Source organism: Pinus tabuliformis, chromosome 6, assembly GCF_031772625.1.
Source record: "Pinus tabuliformis cultivar Carrire ecotype Pingquan chromosome 6, CPIR1, whole genome shotgun sequence".
NCBI lineage: Eukaryota > Viridiplantae > Streptophyta > Pinopsida > Pinales > Pinaceae > Pinus > Pinus tabuliformis.
The window spans coordinates 1,222,359,842-1,222,377,520 of record NC_142292.1 but is presented as its reverse complement, the minus strand read 5'-3'; the positions used below and the strand labels follow the sequence as shown (position 1 = coordinate 1,222,377,520).

Genomic DNA, 17,679 nt, shown 5'->3' with positions numbered 1-17,679 from the left:
CACACATTGGGCAGATTTGGGGAGTTTCACAATCTGATTTTTACATGTAAACATTTCTCCAAGTTTGCAGACTTTAGAGGCCTTTTCTTTATGCCATTCATTTGCCAATTACTTTGGGCATCTAAGGAGGAAGTCTAGTGCATCACAAGCACAAATTTTGTAAAGATTTCCTTTCTTTTCGAAGTCTCTTGAGAGGTCTCTTTTCATTGTAACTATTCACTAATAAAAACGCTAAATTTTCTTGTGAGGGAGCTTGGGATTTTTCCCATGGTATCCCTTCTCCCCATTTAGAGGGAGGATCTTTGCTTGTGGGTGAACTAATCATCTTAGTTTAGTTACTCTAGTTCTCATTTGCTAATTTCATTTCACTCATGCATGATTAGTTTCTGACATAGTTCTCACATCCATTTTCATTTTAGCATACGCTTCTATTACAACACATGCAATATCCTTTTTTTAAAAAAGCAAGCAAGTATTTTACACAATTGGCAAGCTTAAACTGGTTTAATTTAGCCATCTTGGTTTCACAAGTCTCTTGAGCACTTTGCTTTATCATTGTCAATTTAATTTATGTGGCATCTTGGTTATTATTGAACATTCTTGTGTTGAAGCAATTTGGCATTGACTCTATTTCTTGCAAAGCAATTGTGGACTTGTGAAGTTTCACTTTCATTTCCATTTGAAGATATTGGTATTTTTACTTAAGCATTGTCCATTATACTCAAGCACCAATACTTTATTTTGGAAGCAACAACATTTACTCAAGCATCTCACTTAGGCACATTTTATTACTAATTGGCATTTCCAAAAAAAAATTAACCTCCAACTTAAGTTGGTTGTATAGACTTTAGGGACCCTCCACCCCTATTGACTCCTCATTGTTAGATCTGGATTTCCGGGCGAGGATGAGGTGTGGGGACCAAAACAAATCTCGATAGAAGGTTCCTCAATCATACAACTTCCTTTCCTACTTTACATGCAGTAGTAAGGGGATCAAAGTCAAACAGGAGGAGGAAGATGTGGCCCTAACATTTTAGGGAAAGTAGGAAAAGCAGAAGAAGAAAGATCTCTCCAAGATTAAGTGCTTCCATTGTGGGGAGCTGGGTCATTATGCAACCCAGTGTTCAAGGAAGAAGAGTAAGGGAGAGTCTTCCGAGACAAAGGCAGCACCAGCACGGGCAGAGAAGGAAGTTTTGATAGACAATGACTGTGCCATGAGTGCACACGCACCACTTGAGCAGAAGTGGGGAGACATCGAGCTGTAGTTAGGTGGACTACAGGCGATGAGGGGCAGGATCCTCGAGGTACCCAACCTCTTGGATTAGAACTTGCTACAGGAGCCCCAAAGAGGAGTAGCAGGATTGGATGATGTGGGTAGATACGGATGTGGATGAAGCGGCAAAGAGAGCTACAATAGAGGATTCCCGAGATAACGCGAGGCCAGCAGTCTGTAGCAGTGCTAGAGGCACAGGAGTGTTGCACTAGTGCAGGATGGCACAGAGAGGTGTGCAACGGTGCAAGATGCAGGAAGTTTTTGTAGCAGCGCAGAGGTCAGAGAGGGAGCACTTGTTAGCGGCAGAGGGAGCTTCAACATCAGTGGGTGTCTCTAGCCCAACAGGGAGGTCAGATTGGGAGATCAGTTACTTACTTCTCAGTAATTGAGTTGCAGTGCAGCAGTGGGCAGCACGATGCAACATGATGAGAGGAGGTGCAGTGCGGATGCAATGCTGGGAGAAAGGACCAACAACAACACGGATGCAAAGGGAGCTGTCATACAGATGCAGCAGTGGCAGTGGCAGAACCATGGGCAGCAGTACAGGATGCAGCAGTGCAGAGGATGTTGGGTAGGAAGGCCTAGCATCAACACAGGTACTGATGCCGGATGATCAGAGTAATACTCAGTGAGGAGTATTGCTAGAGCACAATCCTCGCTAAGAGGGAGTGTTGATTTGGGGTAGCATCGGATGTGCTTTAGCCACGAAATTTGGTGGAGAGGTTGGGGCACATGAGATCTCCAATACCCAGAAAGGTTTTGGGGAGATTCTAAACAGTTCAGGAGATATTAAAATAATTAATATTTTTAATGTAGTCCCTAAGTCTAAATTTAGGGAAAATAAAATTTTAATGGGAATTAATATGAAATTGTGTTAGAATGGTCCAAAAGACATGGATCAAGCCAGATCTAATCTTAGCTGTTGATTAGGGACTTAATCTTGGCTGTTGAGATGTCAATAGGAAAAATATAAGAGGAGGCTTGAGGGTCACTTGGATAGTACACCAGATGATCAATCATTCTATTCTCTAGAGCGGGGTTTGTTAAGAGAGATAGGATTAGTGATCGGAGTTGCAGCTAAGCGACAATGAGTACAGAGAGGCAGAGATAGTGTTGGGAGATCAGCATAGGAGCCAGAGAGAGTGACGCAGTAGTAGCTAGGGCTCACGCAGGGCCACGCAGAGGCAGCCAGGAGCTGCGCAGTGCTTCAGAGAGGCCAATGTTGCTGACGCAGAGGGCCAGAAGGCTAACGCAGGGCCTCCTGAGGTTGACGCAGACCCATTCAGGGTGACACAGGGCCAGCGCTGGGCAGAGAGAGGCTGACACAATCCAGAAAGGTAGACGTTGGGGTTTTTGGGGAAAATTTGAGCTGAGGAGTTGTTGGAGGGTTTATTCAGGGTTTCAGCCGGGACATCTGTCTCAGACGAGAGGTACTACTGCCAAGGGAATTCTCTATTGGGTAAGCCGGATTTGGCACCTAGATTGTACTCTGAAATTGCTTAATAAGAAAACCCTCAGATAGCTGCATCGGTTTTCCCGCATTGGGTTTTTCCTGGGACATTTGTCCAAAAATAACGGTGTCAATTTGTGTGCTTGTTTCTGTTTCCTTTAGCTGATGATCTGTAATATGTTGAGCATGCACTAGTGTTTATTTTCAGTATTTACAGTATAAATAACTTGTTAAGTAACAGAACAAGTAGGTAGGAATAAATCAGTAAAGTGCATGGAGGGTTTCTAACGTGTCAGACTTAGAAATTCCAAAATCCCCTAGATAGGGGTTTTTCCCTCGCTGTACGCCTACATCTGATGTCTATTATTAGTTTGGTAATTTCTTGATGAACTAAAGTAATAGAAGAACATAAGAAAGTTAATAAGATCATAAGAATATCACAAGTAATTATCAACATAAAGAAAATATTTCTTCCTTTCTGATTTTCTAACAGGAAGTGTAGGTTGATGCTGAAGAAGACATGATGAACATCGATGAAGATGAAAAGTCACGAACGGTGTCATTAGCCTCAATCACCTGCGTAAAACACACTTGTGAAACATATAAGTCAAAGGATATGTTCCAAGTGGAAAACATAGAATTACCTATAATACGATACACTCCACTTGATTTGAGGAAGAAGAGTACTATCCACAACTGTTTGGGAATTATAAAAGAAAGGAAACTCAATACCCTAAAGCTCATAGGAAGCTTAAAAGGAAAAGTAATCACAATAGTAGTAAATTCTAGGAGTACCCACAATTTCGTGGACTTTAATCTTGTAAGATGACTAAATTTCTTTGTATACCATGTGAAGGATCTCATAGTTACAACTATTGATGGTCAACCAATTGAAGGATGCCATAAAAATTTGATATATATACGAGATTTTGAACTACAAATTAGATATTATGCTCTACGTCTTCATGGAATGGACTTGCGTTAGGAGTATAATGGTTAATGCAATTATGAACCTATGCCACAAGTCTCCAGGAAGAATTCATGGAAATCAAAATGGCAAAGAAGGAACTATAAATTATATAGCTCTGCAAGCCAAGATCTTCTCCAAAGAGAACTTGCAAATCCTTCTTTTTGCTATGAACAAGCTGCCCAAATAATATGAAACAAACCTGTAATCGAGATGAAACACCATAAGGAATGACAAACTCATTTGGGAATGCTTTGAGGACAAAACATTCTTTAAAGGTGTTTGCAGTATTATCCACAAAATAATAATAAAAATAAGGTAAGTAATAACATAAGAAAATAACATTATAAATAAAAAAGAATAATAACCAGATAATTATGAAAATATATTAATTAATTAAAAGTCACAACCTTTTAGAAGAGGGCCCTCCATGTAAACATTTCATTATTCATTCATATATTTTTATTATATTTTATTATGCTATTGAGCAATTAAATGTTATTGTGCATCATACATAATTGAGATTCTGAAGAGATTCCAGATGATGGATTGTAAGCCCATGGCTTCTCGTATCATACCAAATATGAAGTTATTGGATTTGGTAGATTCATTTTTGTACAGGTGGTCGATGGCTTTCCTTATGTATGTGGTGAATACCTAACTTGATATTTGCTTTATAGTAAACGAATTGAACTAGTTGATGGTTGAGCTATGATAGATACACTAGAATGCCACAAAACATGTGCTTTTATACTTGGATGGCATAGTACCTTATGGTCTGAGGTATGTTGGAGATGGTGAATTGATGTTACATGGTTTTGTGGGTCCTATATGTGCTAGAGATGTAGGTTGCATGAAGAGTAGTTTAGGTTTTTGCATGGAGAGTACTTTAGCTATGGTTGGTCTTCATAATTTAGATTTCAAGCCCTTGATGATAAATGTAAAACATGTTCTTCATGCTAGTGTTAAAAGAAAAATATTAAAGGCATGTTCTTCATGCGCTTTGCAAAAGACATAAATTTGAATTTTAAAATTTGAATATTTTGGCTCCACAAAATCAAGTTGGTCCTCAAACAGTTCAAGTCGGCCTCTCCTACAAAGGAACCTATTTGGCCTCCTAGAAAGGTATAAATAAAGGCCATGTCCTCTTCCAAGAAGGATGTTCATCAAGCAATTTGGATCAATTACAGGAAGATTATCTCTACTCCTCTAGATGAAGAAACACAAAGAAAGAAGGATGAATCTGATGAAGTATCTTCTCTCTCTCCATTTGTTTGATCTTGCAAGTGTGGAAGATGGACATGTTTTCTGGGTAGACTGAGATTCTCCTCTGAATGAAGAAGCAAGTTGAGTTCTCTGGATGAAGAAGCAGACTAAGTTCTCCGGGCAGAAGGATGACTTGACTAAAAGGTCTTGTTGCCACACAATCTAGCAGGGGTCCTAGGAGGGGTACCTAAGGGACAACTACTAGGCGAAATGACAACAATGGGACAAAGACCCACTGTCACTTCAATCAGTGTCCCTTGCTCTTTACGAACTTTCACCGATGGGGGTAACCCGGTATGAAGGAAATCACTACAATATTGTGATCAATGGCTAGGTATGGGGTGATTTCCAAAACCCATTCAAAGGAGAGACTCATATAATGGCTTGGTTGCTTTAAGAGCAAAATAAAGGCTCATCAAGAAAGGTTTGAGAGGAGGCCTAAACCTAGGAGGAAGGGATACTCAAAACAAGGGGATACCTAGATCAAAGCTTCCTAAAGGTATAAAGGACCTCTCTTAGGGTTTTGTGAGATAGAGATCATATAAAGGTTTGGGACCGCAAGAGAGACCTAGGGGATCTAGGCAATGCCTAAGGTTTGTAAAATCAAAGAGTGATAAGACACCGTAGGCCAAGTAAGGATAAGATAGGTCAAGGAATGGTCAACTTCCAACAAGTTTTCAAGAGTGATTGACCTATGGAAAGCCGCTAACCAAAGAATCCTAGGAGAAGAAATGATGCTGGATTTAGGGCCTGAGGTTTCTCCAAATCTAGCCATAGGATCAACTTCGGATTTTAAGGACACTTAAAGGAGACCCCAGCACAGTTACTTACCAACCCGCTCTTGAAGGTTGTTGAGAAATCAATGCAAGTAGATTAGGGTTTGATTTCTCTTTCTTGATAATAACTTGTGAGTTATGTTGGCTTCTTTTACTTCTTTATTATCTTATCTTTCATCAAGCAATTACCATATGATGTGTGTATGAAGATCACAAAAACACAAGACACAAGATGTAGGCACTATGCCAGGGCAAAACCCCCTTTTAGGGGAAAACCCAGTAAAAATTCTCTTCCTTCAATAGTTTTCTTTGAGACTCTTCAACCTAGATGTAGGCAAAACCTTCCCTCCACACCAAGTTAGCCCTTCCAGATCTTCGACCCCTTTGCAACAACACCTCCACCCCTGCAACTTCGACTATGCAACAACTTACAGCACCAGGCAACAATTGGCAACAACAACACTTGGAAGACTTCGATCTCCCAAACTAGGGCACGAAGGAGAGAGAGAGAGTAGCACCAAAACTTCGATTTCTTCCTTCTCTTTGACCTTGACCCAACTCACACTCCTTTTGGCTTCCTTGATCCACTTCACACTTTTTCTGGCTTCTAGAGATATATCGAACTAGCTTGAGATGAGATGCACCAAATGAATTCGATCTCCTTCCTTTTATAGGTTCTAGGGAGGCCGAATAGGTATCCTTTAGGCCGACTTGGTGTGGAGGTTAATAAATCATATTTTACTCAATAATAAACCTTTTTACATGATTCTAAAGCTCAAGAAGGCTCTCTTTAATTGTATAATGACTCTATTGACTCAATATTAATACTAGGAGTCCACAATGAGGACTTTGACTTATGTAATGATGACCCAAGCATGAAAACCATGCTTTAATAAGTCATTGATACAATAATAATTTTATTCTCTTTATTCTTTTGACAAGTACATTACAGAATGACTCAAATACATTTATGAAGACCGAACCTAGTTACATTCTTCAACAATTCCTCTTAACTAGGGAGGTATTCATAATATACAAATATAATGGAAGATCTCAAACTATATGAACAATGAAGAGTTTAGGCACCGCAATGCCATGGACTAGATTCCTGACCAGGGCAATCTATCCATTGGTCTCTCAACAGTTTAGGCACCACAATGCCACAGATTAGATTCTTGACCAGGGCAATCTGTCGAAGAGGGACTAAAATGGACTCAAGCTTTCAGCGTCTCTAGGTACCATCAGGATTACTTGCTAACCACCAACCTAGGGACCTAGGTGCGTATTCGAGGTCAAAGCTTTACGACCAGCGCCACCCTCCCTACTTTGGGACCTAGACATCAACACAAAGTATTGGCCAAATGTTCTCCCAAGCAATGCTTTACTCACAAAGCCTCAACGAATCTCTGTTGATCAAACCGATCGGTAACCAACATGCTATCAAAGATTCGAGAGATTTACCTATACAAACACAATCTGAATCAATAATACACTTTCAAATGTACATAATCAAATACAAACCTCCGGGGTCTCTGTAGACAACTTGATGTTGCTTCTCAACTTTCCATAGTAGGACTTAGAGCTTTCCCAATGATTCTTTGCAGAAGATTCCTCAATCATGCAGCTTCCTTTCCTACTTCTCATGCAACAACATATTTCATAAATTAATCCGGCATTTATTATCTTAGCAGCCTTTCAAAATACATTCTCTAATTTTCTTCTCTTACTCATGGCCTTTACTAAAACTTACTGCTGTTAGTCCTGGTCTAGTGCATGACACATGAAGTAGAGAACCATATCTGTCACTCCCTCTTAATCATAGAAGATCTAATCATTCCTGTATAAGGAATATTCTCAACCATCCTCTTATCCTAAGGAGATTTCTTTCATCCGAGCTCCCTCTAAATATAGGGAGATTTCTTTCATTCAAGCTCCCTCTTAACCTAGGGAGATTTCATCCAGGTTCCCTCTTAACTTAGGGATTTCTACTTCTTCTTTATGACATCGTAGAATCTTTTGCGACTTCCATCCTTCTCATTAGAGTTATCATTACCATCACCATTCTCATCATGCTTATCATATCAACTTTTCTTTACGAACATCTTCACTATCTTGAAGATGACATACTTGCACAACTTCGATAGCAAGTACAACCCAATCTATAGAAGCATGAAGTTAACCATATCAAAATCATGGAAGCATTCAATTTTATATATATCATATGCCCGAACTTACAAACAAGAGACACATATTCTTCAACATCTTGCTAGGAACTTTATCATAAACACTAGACTACTTCATCATAACAAATTTCATTACATCTGGGGTTTCAATGTTTCTTCCAAAGGTATGACATACCCGTTAATTTTAGGCAACAATGGTATGTTCTATGCTTTAGAGCAATTTTACTTCAATTTATTTATGAGCCCAATATCAATTTCAGTTTAGCAATCACATAAACATGTAAGTAAAACGCTGATAGAACATGAACATAAACAATAGAAGACAAGCCAAGAAAAGAGGACACAAGATGTGGCACCAACCAGGGACAAACCCCAATGTGGGGAAAGCTTTGATCAATTCTTCTTTAGTCTTCAATAGTTCAGTAGAGAGAAATAGTACAAATTACAAATTCTGATAATTTAGAACACTAGCAAAAGAGCCTAACCAGAAAAGTCAACGCTGGTCAACAGGGCATATTTGACCCTCAAAGATTTGGTAAACTTCAGTGAACATTGGCCTCCAAACAACAAGATGAAACAACCCTCAAAATAGTCAAATTTAGCCCAGTGAAAGTTTGGTCAAACAGTGAACCTCTGGTTAGCCCTAACCACAGTCAATGTTGGTCAAATAGTCAACGAATTGCCTCGATTTCTGTGCCCAAAAATGCGGCCTACTAGGACAATTCCTCCACCCAAAATTGCAGCAAAATAGGTCAATGCTTGGTCAACACAACCCAAAAACAACCCCTGAAAATTCGGTCAAACTTGGTCAACGCTGAAATCGAAAATTGCCCTTCCTTTCCTTCGCATGTGTGGAGAGAGATGCTGCCCAGAAATGCATACCCAATCAGATGAGGAGAGAGAGAGATGTGTGAAGATGAGTGTGTCCAAATGAGGATGAGGCATCATATATTTATAGCAAATGTTGAGGATGAATAGACGTGACTGTTGGGCTTCTGAGCCTACATAAGTTCACTGGCCAACCTTGACAATTTGTCCATAACATAAATAAATTCATATCTTCATTTGTACATGTCAGAATCAGATGATATTTTGATTAATCCTATACCTCTCGGAGAGAGGAATCCAAGAAAAATATCAGCTGTCATAAATAAGATGACCCATGTGGAGTTTGGCCCTAGTTGCCAATTTTAACACTCCCTTCAACTAGGGAGAACTCAACTTGCTAATCCATTTGCCAATCTGTACTATCTATGCCATCAATGCATTGCTCTACACTGCTATGCTCTGCTTTGTTGAACTATGAAGAAGAAGTGATCGAGAATGTATCATACCATTCTCTACTAACCCAAAGTTAGTCCCAATTAAAAGAGTGTCTCATACCACTCTTATTGACCCGAAGTCAGTTCCAATCAAAAGAGAGTGTCTCATACCACTCTTACTGACCCAAATTCAGTTCCCATTGATTCCAGATCAATATCGGACATCCTAGCATAGGGAGTACAGTAGTACACAATGCATCTATCAATAGTATTATGGTCCCTATCCTCATTTCCCTACTCATTGTCTAGATGAGAGGTACTTCCCATGAGTCCCAGACTGCATGGGTAGGATGTCTCAGCAGGAGAAGGATGAACCACTCGTCCTGCCTACATGTCGCCAAGGGGTATCACAGGGGAAGGATGAACCACTCACCCTGTACACAACAAACCACTAGGGGAAGGCTGAACCACTCACCCTATGGTTGCTCATCGCTCCAAGAAGTACCCCAAGCCCCTTGGAGCTCCCAGAGCTCAATGTCCATCTCATACAGGACCCTCATAAGAGGGTCTCTCCACGACTCCAAGTCGTTCTCAGAAGGCCAAGAATTTGACCTTCCCTAGGGGCTTTGTCAGAATATCAGTGACCTGCTCATTAGTCCCAATGTGATGGAGCCTTATTGCTCCTCATTGTACCATATCCCGAATAAAGTGGTACCTGATATCTATATGCTTGGAGCGATCATGAAACACGAGATTCTTTGATAATCATCCCACTCTGGTTGTTGTAGAAGATCTCGTTGTATCCAACACATGTACAAACAGATCACTGAAGAGCTTCCTGAACCAGACAACTTCATAGGAGGCCATACTAGCAGCTATGTATTCGGCCTCGACGGTGCTCAAGGCAACCGATTTCTGCTTCCTGCTCGTTGAGGATATCGAAGTAGAACCCAAAGAAAAGCAACTTCCAAAAGTGCTCTTGGGATCCACCACACTGCCAGCCCAATTAGCATCAGAATAACCATGCAGCCTCACATCTCTAGTAGTGTATCTCAGTCCGTGAGTGATTGTGCCCCAAAGATATCTCAGAAGATTCTTGGCGGCAATCTAATGTATACAATGAGGCTCAACCATGTATTGGCTCAATGTGTTAACTGCAAAACATATGTCTGGACGGGAGTTTACCAAGAACATTAGCGCTCCTATGAGTTGACGATACTCAGAAGCATTTCCCAATTCAGGTCCAGCAATACTACCACATAACTTCTTAAAGTTAAGTTCCATCGGAGTAGTCACAAGCTTGCAGTCCACCATCCCAAATCTTTCCAATATCTTCACAACATATTTTCCTTGAGAGAGGAAAATTTCACTTGGCTTTTTCTAGACCTCCAGCCCTAGGAAATAGTGCATCGGTCCTAGGCCCTTCATCTCAAATTCAGAAGCCAACTCCCTCTTACATTTGTGAATGAGAGGGTCTACACCTGTCAGAACGAGGTCGCCCACATAAAGTACTAGTATGAGAGGTTTATCATTTTCAACCTTAAAGTAAAGGTTCGAATCGACTTCACTTCTAGTGAACCCCAACTTCATTAGATAGCTATTGATCCTCTCATACCAAGCCTGGGGTGCTTGCTTCAATCCATAGAGAGATTTCTTCAACCTGCATACATGAGATTCCCGATCATGAACTTCAAACCCCTCGGTGGTTCCACATAGACTTCCTCTTTGATTGAACCATGCAAGAAGGTGGTCTTGACATCCATCTGATGTAGGTTCCATCCTTGTGAGGCAACAAGGGATATGATTGAGCGAATGGTGGTGTATCGGGCAACATGTACAAATATCTCATCGTAATCTACACCTTCCCTGTGAGAGAAACCTCGAGCAACAAAGCGAGCCTTGAACTTTTTTGCACTTCCATCAGCTCCATGCTTGATTTTGTAGAGCCACTTAGAAGTGACAACCGATTTGTCTTGGGGTCTAGGGACCACATCCCAGACAATATTCTTCATAATTGACTCCTATTCTTCATTCATAGCATCCTTCCATACTTGTTGCTTCACGACTTCTTCAAATGATGAAGGCTCATTTTGAATGATAGTGCTCATGGCGGTCAAATATCCTTGATACCTGTTCGGCTTCTTGCTTTCATGGAAAGTCCCCCTTGGTGCAATGTGTCTCTCAGCATCTTCGAGAGTCTCCCTAAGCCATGAGGGTCTCCTCTTGGAGGAGGAAGGCTCATGAGGGAGTGGATCAATAGGATCCATAGGTTCATCAACATTAGGCATTGTTTCGTCCTCTTTTTCACCCTGATTTCCTGTGTCAACTTCTTTGTCCTTCCTTAGGATAGGAAGGTTGTTGATCTTCCTGAGGGCCATATCTTCATCGAAGGTGACATCATGACTTATCTCAACTTCCTTTTGACCAACCACATAAATTCTATATCCCTTAGAATTTTCACTATAGCCCACAAAGATTCTTTTCTTCCTAGATGCACCTAACTTGTTTCTTTTCTCTTTCGGTACATGAAAATATACAGGGTTTCCAAAAATTCTAAAATGAGAGACATTAGGTTTCTTAACAGTGAACATTTCTTCGAGAGTCTTGGAGTCCAATGCTTGACAAGGGCATCAGTTTTGAACATACACGACGGTATTTGCATCTTCAGTCCATAGAAACCTCAGAAGGCCTTGATCATGAAGCATGGCACAAACAACTTCTACAATAGAGCGATTCTTCCTTTTAGCCACACCATTCTGCTCGGGAGTGTATGGTGTTGTAGTCTCCCTCTTAATGCCAACTTCTCTGTAATAATCTTGGAATTCATTGGATTTGTACTCAGTCCCATTATCAGTCCTCAATATCTTGATTTTCTTCTCGAATTGGTTTTCGATCAAGGCTTTGAAGTGTTGGAACCAGGTGAACACTTCATCCTTCTTCTTCAAGAAGTAGATCTAGGTCTTGCGAGAATAATCATCCACAAAGGTGAGATAATATAAGTATCCTCCCAAGGAGTTTACGGGCATCATATTAGATATGTCGGAGTGGATCAATTGTAATATGTCGGTGGTCTTGCTATTACTTGAGGGGAATGGTCCCCTTGTAAGTTTTCCTGCAGCACATCCAGGACATACACTTTCATGCTCTACTTTGAACTCGGACATACTTGTCACCATCTGTCTCACATTGGGTAGGGCCTTATAATGAAGATGGGCGAACCTCAGGTGCCATAGTTCAGACTGTAGAGATGTGTCGCAAGACATGGCTCCCAATGGACTTCCCCCAACTTAATACAAAGTGTCAGCCCTGAACCCAAGAGTAAAAGCATTTTTAACATTTCTTTTCCAAACACGTACCTTTCCATCGATAAAAGCCACCTTGAATCCTTTATCTTCCATTGCTGAAATGGACACCAGGTTCTTCTTGAGATCAGGTACATATAGTACTTCTTGCAAATGAATAGTGTTACCCTGATTCAATTGAAGGGTAACATTCCCTACTCCCTTCACAGGATAGGTGGCATCGTCTCCAAGGATAATCTCCAAGTTTGTCTCCTTTTCTATCAGATTAGAGAGGGCTTCCTTGTATTCGGTGAAGTGCCTTGAGGCACCACTATCAATCAACCAATTTCCCAAAGTATCTTGAGCAGAGGCAGTGGACAGGGCCGATATAAGATAGTACTCTTTTTGCTTATTGTTAACAACATTGGATTCTTCATACCTGGAGTTCCTTGATTTCTTGGAGGGTCGACCATTTCCTTGATGTCCCACATTCCTTTTTCCTTTGCCATTGGACCTGCCATTCCTTTGATCATTGTTGTTGAAGTTGCCCTTGGAGTTGTTATGATAGTCATCATCTCAAGGTGTATCCCTTCTATTAGGACACTCCCTTGCATAGTGGCTAAACTTATTGCAAACAAAGCATCTTCCCTTCCGTCCATTTTTGAATACCTGTCTTCCTTTGCTTCTTTGAACCTGCATTGTTCTTCCGCTTGGCATGAGCGGAGAATGCAGTGGTTTTCTTCTATTAGAAGGCATTTCTTGCTCCACCATTCTTGTTTCTTCTTGAATGCATCTCGACATCAATTCTTCAAACCCTGGAATTCGATCATTGTTGAGCATAGTGGTTCTAAATACATACCACTCAGGTGGGAGTCCTCCAAGGGTGGTGAGAGTAAGTTCCCTGTCAGGAATGACTTCTCCAATCGAGAGTAGATCATTCTTGATCTCAGGAATTCTCAAGAAATAGGATTGAATGTCCTCGTCGTTGCCCTTCTTAATATCCTTCAACTTATTCTTAAGAAAGAGAATTTGATTAGCTTTGCTAACCTTGAACATGCCAATCAACCTGTCGTAGATCTCCTTGGAGGTCTTCAATGTAAAATTTCTGAATCTTTACAAACAGAAATCCTACTGTAGTCACTAGTTTATCATCTACTAGTTATTTCATTCAACAAGTTATTTACTTATAAACAACGATGAAAAACACTACTGCAGACTACATTAACATACAGATCATAAGTTGAAACAATAGATGAGACAAACACACAAGGGACATTGTTATTTTTCGACAACACATCCCCGGAAAAACCCAATGTGGGAAAACCGGTGCAACAGATAGAGGGTTTGTATTATTAAGCAAGTAGAATCTGAGTACAACAGGTTGCCTCTCACACTGGCTAACCTTTCAGAGAAATCATGGCAACAAGAAATACATATGAGGGTTTACCTCGTTCTCCAAGTCATAACTGATCCATTGAGTGCCTGACCCTGGCAAACACTGCGAAATCCCAGCGCAATCACTGCTTGGGCCAACGTTTTGCCTCTAGGAGACTGCGTCACCCCTTCTGCTGGATCGATTTGCTGGAGGAAGATTGTTGTTCAGCCCTCTCGACTCAGAACCTCACTTCTCTAGCAAAATCTCGAACTTCTGATGAATATCCTGCACTGCCACTGCAAGAGACCCTCTTGGCCTGCATCAACATTGCGTGAGCCCCTTCCTAGGCTATGTAGGCCTCTACGCTGCCTCTCTGCCCGGTACTCTTTGGCTTAGAACTCCTTTCCGATCCAAATCTCTGCTTCTGCCCCTCTCACTGCAACTCAGATCACTAGTTCGATTTTCTTAGCAAACCACGCCCCAGAAAAATCGAACTGATTTGATCACTCGGCGTGTCTCCAACTGACCCTCAAGCCTCCTCTTATAATTTTCCTGTTGATGAATCAACGACCGAGATTAATTCCCTAATAAACGACTAAGATTAAAACAGACTTGATCCTCATCTCTTAGAAGCTTCTCACCCATTTTTATTAATACTCATTAATATTTTTATTTTCCTAAGTTTAGACTTAGGAACACATTAAAAATATTAATTATTTTAATAAAACACAAACCGGGTGGAATTTCACCAAATGATTTCTAGGTTTTGGAGATCTCATGTATTCTAGCCCCTCCACAAAATTTTGGAGCTAGAGCACATCCGATGCTACCCAAAATCAACACTCCGTCTTAGCGAGGAATGTGCTCTAGAAATACTTCCAAATAGAAGCATCACCCTGATCCACGACTTTGGTCCTATGTGCTATTGATGCTTGGCTTGCTGCCCTTGATCCACTGCACTGCTGCCCATGACATTGCCACTGCCATTGTTGCATCTATACTACAACTCCCTCTCAAAATGCTGCATCATGCTGCCCATAACACTGCCACTGCTAACTATTGTACTGCAACTCAGTTGTTGAGAAGTAAGCAACTGAAAATCCACCCAAAAAGCTGACATGCTGGTCAGTCTGGATGCCTCATGATGCTGAAGCTACCTTTGCTGTTATTGCGCTGCTGCAATCTGTTCTGTGCCTCCTGCACTGTTGCAATCTCCATTGCGCTGCTTCAGACTCTGGCACTCTAGCTCTGCCACTGTTGCTCCATCATCACTCGCACCAACTGACTCCCATCATTTTGCTACTGTTGTGAAGGCTCCCGTAGCCGTATGTGATCCAAGAGTTTGGGCACCTCAAGGATCCTGCCCCATGTGTAGTACTCCTGACTACAACTCTATGTCGCTTCACCTTTTCTCTAGAGGTGCATGAGCACTCATGGCACAATCCTCGTCATCATCCTCCTTGTCAGCTTTTGTTGGAGCAGCCTTCGCATCAAACTTCTCTTCCTTGCGCTTCTTCCAAGGGCATTGAGTGGCGAAATGTCCCAATTCCCCTCACCTGAGGCATTTGACTTTGGTTATGTCATTCTTTTCCCTCTTTAGTTGCCCTGGCTGTTCCAATGATGCGAGAGCTGCATCCTCCTCTTCCTCCTTGACTCTGACTCCTTTGCCGCTACTTCTTGCCTTGGTTAACCGCCTGATCTCTTCCTGTCGAAGAGTTGCCCACATCTCCTCCCAATTGGGGAGAGAAGCCCTGCCCAAGATTCTCTGGACAAAGGTCTCCCAGTCTTCAGTGACTGCATTCAAGGCAGTCTTGACCATGAACTCAGGATCTAGTGTAGACCCCATGGAAGTCAGTTGGTCTCGAATCCCTTGCAACCTGAGAAGGAAGGGATCGATTTCTTCTCCCTTCTGCATCTGATATTATCTCAGCTGGTTCTCAAGCAACATCTTCCATTGAATGAAAGTTCGCTCATAGAAGGTGGTCAAGGCCTCCCACATTTCCCTTGCTGTTTCCTTTTCAACAATATGTGGGATCACATGATCCTTGACCTTGTCCAGGATCATGCACTTCGCCTTTGCTTGAGCCTCCTCGTATTTCTTGAGAGGATCAACATCGACCGGTACAACCACCACTTTCAAGGCATAATATTTGATGCGATTCTTGTCCAAGACTGCCAGGTTCCTGGCCTTCCAGATGACAAAGTTGGATGCTCCACCCAACTTGTCCTGATCCCTTAGTTCATTGACTTCCATCGCTGCTCAAATAAGTGTAGAATAGGTTCTCTTCTCCCTCTCTTACTGCTGCCTCAGCAAGACTCGGATCTGCATTTCTTTGGCGCTAGAAATCCTCTAAGGAACAAGTTCTTTCCAGAGTCCCTATGAGTCCTGATTTCCTTCATGGAAATCCTCCCGCCAAATAATGTCGAATCACGCCTTCTCCAATCCTCCTTTATTGCTGCTCAGCAACCTGGACCTAGATTTATTTTGGCAAGAAATCCATCAAGGTAGTGACTCCCTCTACGTCGGTTTCGTCTCCATAGACATTGTTCTGCAACAACAGTCACAACGTCCCACCAACACCACAGATAGAATTTGCACTACTCCTACTGCCCCAACAACCGACTCATCTGAGCCCCTCAGGCTTTGTGCTGGCCCAGAAAGCTGACGTAGTCATTGCATGAGCTCCTCTCGACCACTGCGTCTCCTCCTCCTGACTCAGAAAGTTGACACAGGCACTGCGTGAGCTTCTGCGTCACTCCTTCAACTGCTCCTTTGGCTCTGAAACAACGCTGTCACTCGGGACAACTGCCTCTCTGCAGTAGATTTGCTGGATCTCCCAGCTAATGGCTTCAGTGTCCTATGATTTGCAATCCTCTGATACCATGTGAAAATTTCTGAATCTTTACAAACAGAAATCCTACTGCAATCACTGGTTTATCATCTCCTACTTGTTATTTCATTCAACAAGTTATTTAATTATAAACAATGATGAAAAACACTACTGCAGACTACATTGACATACAAATCATAAACTGAAACAATAGATGAGACAAACACACAAGGGACACTGTTATTTTTGGACAACACATCCCTGGAAAAACCCAATGCGGGAAAACTGGTGCAGCAGATAGAGGGTTTGTATTATTAAGCAAGCAGAATTTGAGTACAACAGGTTACCTCTCACACCGGCTAACCTTTTAGAGAAATCACGATAGCAAGAAATACATACGAGGGTTTACCTTGTTCTCCAAGTCACAACTGATCCACTGAGTGGCCTGACTCCGACAAACACTGCGAAATCCTAGTGCAATCACTGCTTGGGCCAACGTCTTGCCTCTAGGAGATTGCGTCACCCCTTCTGCTGGATCAATTTGCTGGAGGAAGACTGTTGTTTAGCCCTCCCGGCTCAGAACCTCGCTTCTCTAGCAAAATCTCAAACTTCTGATGAATATCCTGCACTGCCACTGCAAGAGACCCTCTTGGTCTGCGTCAGCACTGCATGAGCCCCTTCTTGGGCTGCGTAGGCCTCTGCGCTGCCTCTCTGATGCTACTGTTTCCTCTCTGCCTGATACTCTTTGGCTCAGAACTCCTTTCCGATCCAAATCTTTGCTTCTGCCCCTCTCACTGCAACTCAGATCACTAGTTTGATTTCTCAGCAAACCACGCCCCAGAAAATCAAACTGATTTGATCACTCGGTGTATCTCCAACTGACCCTCAAGCCTCCTCTTATACTTTTCCTATTGATGAATCAATGATCGAGATTAAGTCCCTAATAAATAGCTAAGATTAAAACAGACTTGATCCTCGTCTCTTAGAAGCTTCTCACCCATATTTTTATTAATAC

General features: G+C 41.8%; 1 protein-coding gene across 2 annotated transcripts in view; it reads left to right on the top strand.

Annotated features, from left to right (window-relative positions):
- Positions 1 to 17,679, top strand: part of LOC149263100 (uncharacterized) — a 221,021-nt gene that overhangs the window by 49,871 nt on the left and 153,471 nt on the right. The window lies entirely within an intron of this gene.